The following is a 9631-nucleotide window of genomic DNA, read 5'->3' on the forward strand; positions in this document are numbered from 1 at the left end:
ATTTCTAGCAACTTCAAATGCTTTAATTAATTGTCGAAATGGAATAATGAAATTGTCTTTTGAAAATATGACTCTAGAACTTAATGTGTTCAATTTATGTAAACAACCAAGTATTAATGAAAATGAATATGATAATGAAATTGAATCAATTGTGGAAGAAAATATACAAGAAGAAAACTTAAATCAACAATCTGAAGTTTTTTCAATAGAAAATTTTGAGTCTGAAAATAATTTTAAAGAAGATGATAATACAAAACTTGAATTAAAAGTTTTACCATTCGAATTGAAATATGTATTTCTTGGTGAAAATAAAACATTTCCTGTTGTAATTTCTTCCACTCTTCTACCAAATCAAGAAGAAGATTTAATTAAATTACTTAAAAATATAAAAATGCAATTGGTTGGACTTTGAAAGATATAAAAGGTATAAATCCTTTAATTTGCACACATAAAATTCATTTGGAAGAAAATGCTAACTGGAATACCATGAAGTCGGACTATCTCCTGGATATACAACTCTGCATACTGAACCATGGTGAAAGTCGTCTTGATAGGCAAGAGGTGCGCTGATTTGGTAAGACGATCGACAATCACCCAGATAGCATTTGATCCTCTGACTGACTTCGGTAAACCGGTCACGAAGTCTATGGTAACATTCTCCCACTTCCACTCGGGAATAGGAAGAGGCTTGAGCAAACCTGCTGGTCTCTGATGCTCTGCCTTCACTAACTGACAAGTCAGACACTCGGATACAAACCGTATGATGTCCTTCTTCATTCCGGGCAACCAATATAATAACTGCAGATCTTTGTACATCTTCGTACTCCCAGGGTGAATAGATTACGGCGACATATGGGCCTCTGATAGAATATCTTCTCGGATGGAATCACTTCTAGGAACCCATATCCTGTCTCGGTATCTCACAATACCGTCACTAACTGAATACATGCCACTGCCCTTGGCCTCATCTCTCTGCTTCCACTTTGCCAACTGCTCATCTGCTGGCTGACCACTGCGAATACGGTCTAGGAGAGAGGACTGAATAGTCAAGGTAGATAGACGGGGAACTCTACCTTGAGGATATGCCTCTAGATCAAACCTCTGCATCTCAGACTGAAGAATCGTCAAATCGGCCATCACTGCAACTTTCCTGCTCAGTGCATCCGCAACTACATTAGCTTTACCCGGGTGGTAGCTAATGTCACAATCATAGTCTTTCACAAGCTCCAACCAACGCCTCTGACGCATATTCAGCTCTTTCTGCGTAAAGAAGTACTTGAGGTTCTTATGGTCGGAAAAGATCTGGCACTTCTCTTCGTACAAATAATGCCTCCAGATCTTCAAAGCAAATAAAACGGCTGCCAACTCTAGATCATGGGTAGGGTAATTCTTCTCATGAGTCCTCAACTGACGAGAAGCATATGCTATCACCTTCCCATGCTGCATCAATACTGCGCCAAGACCGAGCTTCGAAGCATCGGTATATAGAACAAACTCACCGGGCCCTGACGGCATGGCCAAAACTGGTGCTGAGATAAGAGCTTGCTTCAAAGTATCGAAGCTCTTCTGACAATCATCGCTCCGCACAAATTTCACATTCTTCTTTGTAAATGATGTGAGTGGAACTGCGAGGGAAGAAAATCTCTGAATGAACTTCCGGTAATATCCTGCTAGGCCAAGAAAACTGCGGATCTCAGATGCATTCTGCGGCACAACCCAGTCTCTAACTGCTGCAACTTTCGCTGGGTCTACCTCAATACCACTGCTAGAAACAATGTGGCCTAAGAACGCCACCTTCTCTAACCAAAATTCGCATTCACTAACTTTGTGAATAATTTATGCTTCTGTAAGGTCTGCAACACCGTGGTCAGATGTCTGCTGTGATCCTCTTGATTCTTCAAGTAGACGAGAATGTCGTCTATGAACACTATCGCAAACTGATCAAGATACGGCTGAAATACGCGATTCATGAGATCAATGAAGATCGCTGGCTCATTCGTCAGACCGAACGGCATCACAAGGAACTCGTAGTGGCCATAACGAGGCCTGAAGGCAGTCTTGGAAACATCAGCGTCTTTCACCCTCAACTGGTGATAACCGGAACGCAGATCAATCTTGGAGAATTCCGGAGCTCCCTGCAACTGGTCAAATAGATCTTCGATCCTCGGGAGTGGGTATTTGTTCTTCACTGTAACCCTGTTCAACTCCCGGTAGTCGATACAAAGTCTCATGGATCCATCCTTCTTCTTCACAAACAAGACTGGCGCGCCCCATGGTGAGAAACTCGGTCGAATGAACTCCTTGTCGAGAAGTTCCTGAATCTGCTTCTTCAGCTTTGCCATCTCTATCGGCGCTAGTCGGTACGGTGCTTTTGAGATCGGTACCGTACCTGGCATAAGTTCAATAGAAAACTCCATCTCTCTCTCGGGTAGCATACCAGAGACGTCCTCAAGAAAAAAGTCTAAGAAATCTCTAACAATCGGAACATCTGCGGCTAACTGACTGGGTGTCTCGGGGACAGATATAAAATTTGCTAAAACGCTCGACACCCTCTATGCATGAGCTTCCTAACCTGGACATAAGGAATAATGCGCGGCATGGGAAAGTACCTGTCAGGCTCAAATAAGAACTGTGTCATCCCAGGCGGTCGGACTAGAACAGATCTCCGCTGGAAGTCTATCAACACTCTGTTCCGCAATAGTCAATCCATGCCTAATATGATGTCGAACTCTGTCATCGGCAAGACAATCAGATCCGCATAAACAAGGTTGCCATGAAGCTCCAGATCTATGTCTCGGATCACATTGGTGGCTGCCATCTCCTCTCCCGAAGGCAGTACCACTGAGTAGGCTACATCTAGTCCAACAGTCTTAAATTTGAGAAAATTCGCAAAGACATCATAAATAAATGAGTAGCCCCTGAATCTATCCGGGATTTTGTAGCTGAGCTAGCTATGAAAATTCTCCCTGAAAGGTTAGAACACTAGGCTGAACCCAATAATCACAAAACTAACTTATAGACATGCAAAGGCCAAAGTTCTTAAATTCCCCAAAATAACACTGAGTAGAGCATGCAATACTATCGCAATACTAGGTTCAAAACCTCATCCAAAACATTAAATCCCAAATATAAATATAAAGCTTAAAGGTATCTGTCATAAGCATGGTATCGGGGTTCGTCTCCACTGCATGGAGAGCAAATACCCTGACTTGGGTAGGCAGATTCCTCTGAGGGCACTGCGGTAGCACGTGGTCTGGGCTACCGCACTTGTAACACTTCCCAGAGTCATACATACATACTCCAGGATGGCGGCGTGAGCATTTAGGACAGATCGGATGCTCAATAGGCTTAGGGACTGCACATCCCCGCGGTGGCTACTGCTGCTGGTGGCCTGTGTTTTTGGGCAGGCCATGGAAAGGCCTCTTATTCTGCTGCTGATGCTGCTGAGGAGGAGGGCAGTGTGGTACCTGGACTGGGCGCTTGCCCTGGCGGTCTCTCTCGATATCACGCTGATCCTGCTCTGCTGCTAGAGCTATAGAGACAGCGACCTCATAAGTAGTAGGGTCAGATACCCTAACATTACGGCACAAGATCGGTCGTAAACCCACCAAGAAATGCATTAACTTGGCCTTGGCATCATTCGCAATCAGGGGTACAAAATGACAACCCCTATCACTTACGGATGAACTCCGTAACAGTCAGATCTCCTTGCTCAGGGTCATGAACTCAGTGGTCAACCTGATGGGCACTTCCTCAGTAAAATATTTGGAGTAGAATACCTCCGTGAAGCACGCCCAACTCAGCGTAGCCAAGTTCAAGGCTACTGATGCTCTTTCCAACCATAAGCGGGCATCTCCTCCGAATAAGTAGGTGGCACATCGGACTCTGTCTGCATCTCCAAGCTCCATCAACTCGAAGATAACCTCGAGGGACTTGATCCAGCCCTCGGCAATCATGGGGTCCGTCGTCCCTGAAAACTCCTTAGGACGCATCTTCATGAATCTCTCGTAGACAGCGTCATGCCCTGTCGGCCTGGTCGCCACAGCATTGTTCCCCGCAAACTGTGAGAATAACTGAGTCATCCCAGCTAGCATCTGGGCATTCATATTTGGTGGAGAAGGTGGAGGTCCGTTCCTCTCCTGTCTCTACTCCTCCCTGTCCTCTTGACGAGGCTCATCATCACCTCTCGGGCGTCCAACTAGGCGTCTAGGAGGCATACTGTTCCATATATAACCGATACATAACCAACATGCATAATTCCATAATTTATTTAAATGTAAATAAACACTGAACGATTAAAATCTGAACGTAAAAATACTTCATGAGAACATGCAGTTAAAATAATTCCGGCTTTAAATAAAATGCATGAATGTAAAACTTACAAACCGAAGACATGACTTCGTGAGCTTCTCGAGGTCAGTAGTAGTGCAACCCTTTACAGACTCATTGCTCTGATACCACCTGTAGAGGCCTCTAAATTCGTACTTGAAAATTTGCGGAAAAATTTAAAAATTTTCTTTTTCATTAATTAAATTGCCTCATTTCATAAATAAACTGATAAAATAAAGTTTGATGTTCAAACTTAGCAGCGGAATTAAATAATGTTTCAAACGACAGCTTAAAATAATTCATTGTAATAAAATGAGTTTTCCAAAAATAATAAATAAACTGGTAAATGAGGTCCTCGGGTCCCACTACTGCCGACTCGAGCTGGCTCACTAGTCCCCGCCCTCGATCCCGACATCATCAGTACCTACAACAATCAAGTCTAGTGAGTCTAAAGACTCAGCATGCATATATCGTAAGTAACAAGTAAATAGATAATAATAAAATTGCATGCGAAGTGAAAATATCATGTCATGAGGAATTATAGTACTTGCATAACTGAACTGTAAATATCTTACCATGGATAATTATAAATACGTGCATAACTGAACTGAAAATCATAAGTGAACTGTTAGCTCAATAGAGCTCTGTAATAAAATAGCCTGGATGATAATTTTGTTGAGATTAGGTTCTACGCAAGTGGCCTCATGAACTGCACTGAACTCAACTGAACTGACCGGTAACTGACGACCGGGTGAAATACTAATCGTCTGATCAGACTAATGCCGTAGTATACTGGGTGGTACACAACTGAACTGACCGGTAACTGGCGATCGGGTGAAGTAATAATCCCACAATAGTACAATGGCCACAAGCAATATCACATAAATCTAAAAAATGAATAATTTCTATTTTTATGCACGTAATATAATTAAATAACGTAAATAAATGTCTTGTATTAATTTTACCAAATGGGTTGGCTCGTTCCCAGGCTCGCTGCGACTTAAATCTAACATGAAAAATATGCAATTGATTTTTCTTGACCAACTTTGTAAGTGAATCCAAAAACGAGACAATTACGCCCTCTAACTTAGTATTTAATCATGACTCCGAGCCAACCCAAACCAACACCGAACCAACGTTTAGTCACGATTAAAATACTCTTAAAAATGATGAAATATTGCTCCTAAATTTACAGTACTCGAAATTTAGTGAATGGAGGCCAAAAACATGAAACTCTCTTTCGAGAGTCCCTTTGGCACATTGCACCGTAAATTCTCGTACGACCTCTATAATGATCCGAATCACAAAAGACCAAAAACATGACCTTCCTAACTCAATGAAGCACGGTCCAGTCCAAGGCCATAGGCTAAAAGCCAACCAAGAACTCGAACAAGCCACTGAACCGCCGCAGCAAGTTGCTGTCATAAAAATACAGCAGCTGTGCTTTGGTTTCCTTGCGTCGTTTGCTAGGCTAATGGCCATTTGGGCTTGAACCACCAACCAGAACCTCTTACCAACATCCTAGGGAATGATTTGAACCATGGCTAAGGGCCCTAGGACAGACACAATTCGCATCACACCAGAAACCAATCATGCGTCCCAACCGAGCACTAAATTCTGCGCGTGGGGTGTTGCAATTGTTCTTACTGTCATGGACCCTTCTAGTGGCCATTGGATTGACCATGGCATGATCTAGACATCAAGAGGTATGGTATGAACCGTGGTTAAGGGCTAAAAAGCCAACCATGATCCACACCACACCATATACCCGAAAAGTACACATGCAGGAAAAATGAAGGGGCCGAAGGGGAAGGGGCTGTTCTTGTTCTTTTGATTTAAAACTGATTCCACCATCATGGCTGTAGGCCCCTAGGGCAGCCAAGATCAAGAACTCTCCCTTGACAGCTAGTAACAAAAATTTCGATGCACCATATGGCATCATGAGTGAGTTGCTGTCCAATTGAATGTCCAGCGTGCGTGGGGCTGGAACCAATGTTCTTTCATGACCCTAACATGTCCTAGTACATGTCTATATGCAGCCTCAAGCCCCTGGAACGAGCCAACCTCCTGAAACCACAAAAGCAATACCAACCGTGAAGTATGAAGGAAGAAAAATCTGTGCAGAATTTTTTTGTTGTGTAGTTGCTGCAATATTTCGGTTTCGCTCTTAAAAATCATGAACAAATATGGTTTTAAAAACATGTATATGACTTGATTGAAGAGCAAGGAAAGATATAAACATGCCTTGGATTTTTGTTTTGAAAGAAAACAAACGATTACGACGACGTGGCGCGGAGGAGACGGAGTGCTTTGCTTCTTGTTTTTCTCTCAAGCCTCACACGATTTTTCCTCTCAATTGTGCTCTGAAATTTTCGAAATAATGGAGGGGGAGAGAATGGCTAGGGTGAGGGGAAAGTTTGCAAGATAAAGGAAATGAAAAATCTTTCTGTCTTCTAGTTTGAGAGATAAGGGAAATGGAATGATATGAAAAGATTTTTTGGGGAATATTTAGGAATGCACTTGGACGTTTCTCATGGTCTAAGGACAAGGGAAAATTGCTTAATTATTTAATTGTTTGTGATTTAAAAGTTGGGAAAGATATCTATCTAAAAAGAAGATTAAGGGAAAGAATAATAAAGAATGAGTTGTTAAACGAAATTAAATCTTTTAAAATAGGGGGTGGCCGATTGTCCTAGATAAAGTAGGGTAGGGAAATTGCTTATTTAATAATTAATAAGGATTTAAAAATGGTGAAGGATTATCTCCAAGTAAAGGGTAAGGAAAGAAATAAGGAAATGATTGGTCAAAATATTTTAAATCTTTTAGATGGAGGGGTCGAAATTTTCAATGGAATAAAGGTAAAAATATTGCTTAAATATTAATTATTGATAATTTAGTGTGATGGAATTATCTCCCAAGAAAATAGATAAGGAAATATGCTTAAAGAATAATTTGTCCCACTAATTAAAATCTTTTAAAAAAACTAAAGAGGAGGGCCGAAAATTAGAATAAAAAATGGAGGGGAAATATTTCTTAAATCTTGTATTTTAATTCCTTAGAGTTTGATCTACCCATTAAATATTTTAGTGAATAAATAAATTAGTTAGGGAATGCCATTATCTTGCATGCATGGATAATTCTTTAAATTTTAAAGATAAATTTACTATCTTGTCAAATTAAAATTCCTTAATTAAAATAAGTCTAGATTAACTTATCTCAATTGGTCACAAATTTATTTTAGGCTTTTAATTAAATTATTGAACCTAAAAGAATTTATTTATTACTTATCTCAAGTTAATTAAATAAATTCTTAAACTTTCTTTTTCCTTAAAATAAATTATTATTTATCTTAAATAAATTCTAGGAATATTTTCTTAATATTAAAAATTTATCTCTTTACTCCAACTCCGGTCCGGCCTCACTTATTCAACAAAAAAGGCAGTAATTAAACTACTGCATGAAATAAATACATTTAAAGAAAAGAATGTAAATACTCATGCAATAAAATCATTTTAATTTAAATACTAGGAATTATACATGACTTATACGTAGTCCAATTTACGGGTTCTACAAAAATCACCTCAAAACCCCTTAATTTCAAAAATAAGAAAAAACATCACTCTTAATTTAAATAATTTAAAACAATTTTTTAATAAAAACATTTTAAAATTTTCAGCCCTCGGTCTCTGTTCCTCGATCGCAACACGAATAATCCTTGAAAACACATTTTTATGAAACCATGTAGAAAAATATATTTTTAAACATGTCAATATGCACCACATAATTAATTAATCCAATTAAAACATTTAATTAAAATACAAGATAATTTAATAATTGCATGCATGTGGTTCGCGTGGACCTTTAAATTTTCGGGACGTTACAATCTTCCCCTCTTAAATTTAATTTCGTCCTCGAAATTTGCTTATGCTTAATAACCCAAAGTTTAGATTCAGTTCTAGTATCCCAAAATTACACGCTTCCGCTGCGCTACTCTGATCAAACTTAAGTTCTAGAATGTCCTTACGTCCCCTTGATCCCAAATAATTTTTTTCTTTCCTTTTAAATCCTTATTTGCGAGTTGCAACTTAAAAAGTCCCATAATGGCCTAGTGTTGTTACTATTATAACCTTAAATTTCAAATTTTTCTTACAATTTCCAATATTAAAAGATAGATGACCATACTTATCGTATATTACTTTCCTTATTTTATATCCAAAATGTTCATCAACTTATTATATTTCAATCTTAAAATCTCAAACTCATCCGCTAACGCTTAGATTTTCGAGCCTAATATTGATTCATTCTTAAAAACCCTTGATTAACATTCCTTATAACATTATACCCAGGATATCTCAAGATTCCAAATATTCTTAAAAGTCTAAATCATCAAAAATTCTTATCATTTAAACCATTCAATTATCGCTTATTGCTAAACTAGTTCCCAAATTCCTTAAAAATTGCAAAATTAATTATTAATTTCCTCAAAAATTATTCAATTGGTCCTAAATTTCAAAACTCCTATGATTAACCAATAAGTTCTTGGTATTCTTAATACCCTTCTACAAGTTTCCCATAAAATAATTTTCAAAAATTTAAACTTATTTACCGCAAAAATCAATTTCTTATAATCAATCTTACCTTTCGTCAAACTTAAAATCCCAATTTATACATTACTATACTCCCAAAGTCGTTGCGAATCCTCGAATCATTATTACCTTTGAGTAATTCCTAAAAATTAATTCAACTAGTAACCACGAATCATAAATATTTTCTTAGAAAATCTACGTGTCCCAGAAACATTCATAATATTCACGATTAACTTATCGCCCAAAAGTAGAACATTAATACTAAAACCCAAAAATCAACATTGTCCAATTCCACCACGAAGCCAACGAGCCTTGAAATCAAATAATTTCTTATTTCATATCGTATCACGTATACAAATTCTAAAGCATATAAATCATATATTATCATAAAGCTATAAAACATGTGACGTGAACATATAATTTATGTACTTATGCAGGTAACATCATATTAATTGATATAAGGCATGTAAAACTTAAAAATTGAGACTTTACGACTGATCTTCCCGGCGCTGATGGTGACACAACCCTTTACAGAACCATTGCTCTGATACCAACTGAAACGTCTGCTACTTGTTTACTTAAAACGTGCTAGATTTTTTTTTTCAAACCTTATATAGCATTCGACCGAACCATAAAATATTTTTCACATCATTTTAAAATAAATCAACCAACTACAATTTTAAAACCAACGGAAATAATTTAGCATAAAATTTGCC

This window comes from Primulina huaijiensis, chromosome 16 (assembly GCF_012295235.1).
Source record: "Primulina huaijiensis isolate GDHJ02 chromosome 16, ASM1229523v2, whole genome shotgun sequence".
NCBI lineage: Eukaryota > Viridiplantae > Streptophyta > Magnoliopsida > Lamiales > Gesneriaceae > Primulina > Primulina huaijiensis.